At 46.9% G+C, this 4,602-nt stretch overlaps 1 pseudogene; it reads left to right on the plus strand.

Moving 5' to 3' along the window:
- Positions 1 to 1,002: 1,002 nt before the first annotated feature.
- Positions 1,003 to 2,485, plus strand: LOC123142409 (putative F-box/LRR-repeat protein At5g02700; annotated as a pseudogene).
- The last annotated feature ends 2,117 nt before the right edge of the window (positions 2,486 to 4,602 follow it).

The raw sequence follows: 4,602 nt of genomic DNA on the forward strand, positions 1-4,602 counted from the left end.
GTCGCCGTTGACCGGGTAGGCGGGCTCGGGCTATGCCGACGGCCCCCGTAGGCGTGTCGCGAGCAGTCCTGGCGGCCCCCGACGGCATAGATCGACATATGCCGACGGCTTTTCTACGCCTACGGCCTGCCCTAGGCCGTCGGGATATGTCCATCTATGCCGACGGGGGCCGTCGGCATAGATGAGGCCGTCGGCAACTACATAAATTTTGGTAGTGCTTTATATGTTCAATATGTATCGTCGGTGTTATGTTTATAGACAGTCAAATTTGTTAGCTGTGGCGTTTCAAATCAGATCCACACATGAATTGTGAATCACCCGTGCATGGAAGTAAGTTTGTTTACTGGACTGCCTTTTTTTCTGTTGATGATGTATCGATTCTGCTACTGTCGCTCTTGGTATTCTGCTCACACTCTTGTCATTTAAGTCTGTTATTTTTGGTGACGGTTCAGTTCGTCCATTTTTCAGCTGCTTTTGGTGTGGTCTGATGGTTCGTGTCCTCGTGATTTAATGCTGGCATGATTCGCATAAGAGCAAGTACAATAGAGTGACATAAGCAGGCTATAAAGAATAGAATAATATATATCTGCTTAGTTGGAGGAAAGAGAAGAGGAGAGAGAAGAGAAGCGGGCTCTTGGTTAGTAGCCAGCTGCAACACAAGACCCAAGACACTCCGTAAGGATGTAAGGTGGGCCAACTATTGATAAACTAGTACATATTTAAAACTTATTATTGTACATGCCGGCTAAGAGGTTGGCTGTATATGACATGGCAACTTCTTATAGCCGACCGTTGGCTGTATTATTAACCATGCTCTAAACGTGGTACTCGACGCTTGGCTACATGCAAAATCCCCAAGTTAATGCGGGAGAGTGTGCGAGTCAAGTCCCCGGTTAAATATAGGAGGCACCGCTGCCTACCGAGCTCCCCCCAAAACGTACCCAGTGAGCCGCGGCGGGCGGCGGCCAGGCCAACCCTATCCCTCCGTCCCAGTCGCCGGCCATGGAGAAGGAGGAGGCCGCGGGTACGGCGGCGGCGGCGGTCGAACCCAATGGCACCGCAGCGAAGCGGGTACGGAGTGTCGACTGCGGCTTGACTACCGCCGACGATTTCATCAGTAGGCTCCCCGACGCCATCCTCGGCACCATCATCTCCCTCCTCCCAACCAAAGACGGCGGCCGCACGCCGGTCCTTTCCCACCGGTGGCGCCACCTCTGGTGCTCCGCACCTCTCAACCTCCAGGTGAGCACCCGACCCCCGGGCGTCCCCACCTCCTCCCGCGTCCCACCCTCCGCCGTCTCCGAGATAATCTCCAAGCACCCTGGCCCCGCCCGCCGATTCTACTTCCTCTGCCGCGGCGCCGGCGAGGGCGGTCTCCACGCCCAGGCGTCGAGCTGGCTTCACTCCCCGGCCCTCGCCCAGGAGCTCGATATCAGCGACGCCAAGCCCCTGCTGCTGGGATCAGTGCTCGGCTCTGCGTCCACCATCCTGGTTGCCAAGATCGACCATTGCGATTTCCCCATCGAGATCGTGCCGCCCATGAATTTCCCCAATCTCAACAAGCTCACCCTGTTTAACATTTCCATCTCAGAGGAGGTCTTCCACAGACTGCTCTCCGGCTGCCATGCCTTGGAGAGCTTATACATGGCCGATTTTCGTGCTCCGGGTCGCCTCCGTGTTATCTCGCCGACTATTAGGAGCATCATCTTCCGTCATAGCTCTAGTACTAGTAAAAAAGTGGAACTGGTCATCGAGGATGCTCCTCGTCTTCTAAGGTTACTATTAACTGATTGTAACAGTGATGATCGCGTCACTATCAGGGTAATTAGGGCGCCTAATCTGGAGATATTGGGCCCTTTCTTAGTGGTGGTCTCCAAGCTCCTACTCTTCAAGGTAGCAGCAGCAGCGTGATCTTCTAATGTTGCATTCGGCATTCCTACATGTAGATAAATATACTTTATATGTTCATTGTTTGTTTTCTTCAGGGAATAAGCTCAGTCAGCTCCACAAACTCGATGCGCACTGTGAAGGTTTTGCTCTCAGGTCTTCTGGAGATAAACTGGATGCAGTTCTTAACATCCTCAGGTGGTTCCCCTGTTTGGAAAAGCTCTGTCACTGTGAGTACTCATTTCTCTCATTTGTTTGACCTATGATGTTATCTAGTTAGCGACAGTTTTAACATATGCCTCCCTTCCCATTTCGCAGTTTCGTCGATGCAGGGATACCACTACATCCAATCGTATGCCTTGAGACCCATCTAAAAAAAGTAGTGTTCAAGTCATTCTTGGGCTATGGTAAACAGCTTGAATTTGCGAGGTTCTGTGTATTGCTAGACAGAATTGAATTGGAAGTATATAATGAGTACAGCAGTGAAACGGCGGCTTACCAGCGCATGCTGCTACAAGTGGAAAACAGAGCTTCCCGGGATGCTCGGTTTGAATTCAGGATTAGCCCTACTAAATATGGACTGATTGATATATGTTGAGTTCAGGAATACTTCATACCGACCGAGTGCCTTGTAAAGAAGCATATCCACGATTTGTCAGTGGCAAACCCCTTCAAAAAGCCATAGGCCTAGGTTGATGCCTGAGGATTGCACGGTCTTGTGCTCATTTTGTTGATGGGGTTGATGCCTGAAGATTGCCTCGTCTTCCTTCGCATAAGTCTGCTCTATTCTAGTCTAATAAAGTTCCTCTGTAATAGTTCCAGTAACTTATGAAGCTACCCTTGTTAAAACTGGAAAAGATGTCCCTGAATACAAAAATAGTGCACTGTGGAAATTTTCCGTGGGTGAGAAATATTAATGCCAAAAGTTGTAACAGGACGGAGAGGCAGGTGGTAACCCCATCCGCCGAAGCTACTCCAATGGTCTTCACAAGGTTTAGCTAATCAGCTTAAATTTTCGAGCTAGGCCCCTATGCAATCAGCTTAAAGTTTTGCTAATGGTTGATTTTTTAAAAATGTTTGAGTTTTACTGAAAAGAAATTGAGTGGCATCTTGTGTTGAACAAATTTTAGCAGGATCAGCATTGGATTGGGCTGAGAACCTGAAAGTGAAAATAATGTTGGCTTTGACAGGGATCGTTGTGTGTACTGCTTGACGCTTGTTAGCTTGTTAACTTGTTCTCTGCATTGTTGCCAGAGAGATTTAGTTCTTATGCACATGTTTATTGCTTGCAAAACAAGGCTTTTACTGGAACTTTATCACTGGGTGGGTAGGCTATATGGTGTGGAGCTATAGTGTTTTTAGAGCGGAAGTATTGTAAAAAATGTACTAGTAGTGAATACTTGTGAGTACTATATATTCCCAAGATGGCCGTGAAAAAGAATGATACCTTACCAAGTGTGGTGGGCATAGTTTTTCTTTCTTTTCGGCTACCAAGGTGGTTCCCGCAAATGCGAGGGCATCATCTTTAATTTATTTGACATTTTTGGTAAAATAAATACATTATTATGTAGATTCCAAAACAATGTGATTTCAAATTATATCACTAGTAGAAAAAGGGTCAAATGTGAAGCACATTAGTGTCGGTTTGATTTTGAGCCGGCACTAATGTGTCCATTAGTGCCGGTTCCAACGGCTAGGCGGGCGGAGATTATTAGTACCGGTTCGTGAGCAACCTTTTGTACCGGTTCGTGTCACGAACCGGTACTAATGATGCTGCGTCAGGCTGTGGTCAGGCTGGAGCCCCACGAGCACCTTTAGTACCGGTTCGTGCCATGAACCGGTACTATAGTTTCTTAGTAAGCTATTTTTTAGTCCCACCTCGCGAACAGAGAGGCACTAGGAGCGGTTTATAAGCCCTGAGTGCAGAGACGATGAAGGAGAGGCGCAATGCTCATCTGCACGTTGCTTAGCTTTAAGCCTTGAGGAATAGTGTAGACTGCACGGAGCTATGTGCAGTGCAGTTTGCACTATTCCGAAAGGCTTGAAGCTAATTAACGAGCATTGTGCCTCTTTTTTTTATCTTTAATAACTTATTACAATTCCGGTCTTCTTGTGTTACGGCAAAAACTGGACGCACTTCGTATACAAACTGGACAATCTCTTTCGAAGTATCAGGGTTTCTGACGAGAACTCATCTGTTACATGGGCACTTTATTTTTTAAAACTTATTACAACTCCAGACTTTTTTGCGTTCCGTACACACCATTCAAAGCGACGTCATCAATTTCCACACGTTCTGACATCATTTGCTGTATTTCAGTCATTTGAACTCCAGCCTATTTTTGCATTCAGTATGCATCATTCAAAGCGACGTCATCAATGTTCAACATGTTCTGACATCATTTGCTGTTTTTGAGTCATTTACCGATTTGTTTAGAGAGCTAAATGACCGTGAAATTGAAAATCACTACAAAATGAACTCTGAAAATGTTGGAACTTGGCATGGTATCATCATTTCGCCCGCATAGCATGTGCAAAAGAGTAGAGAGGGTCACGGCGAAAACTGGACGCACCTCGTGTACAAACTGGATAATCTTTTTCGGAGTATCAGGGTTTCGGACGAGAACTCATCTGTTACACGGGCACTTCAATGTTTTTTAAACTTATTTGAACTCCAGCCTATTTTTGCGTTCAGTATGCATCATTCAAAGCGAC

Source organism: Triticum aestivum, chromosome 6D (assembly GCF_018294505.1).
Source record: "Triticum aestivum cultivar Chinese Spring chromosome 6D, IWGSC CS RefSeq v2.1, whole genome shotgun sequence".
Taxonomy (NCBI): Eukaryota; Viridiplantae; Streptophyta; class Magnoliopsida; order Poales; family Poaceae; genus Triticum; species Triticum aestivum.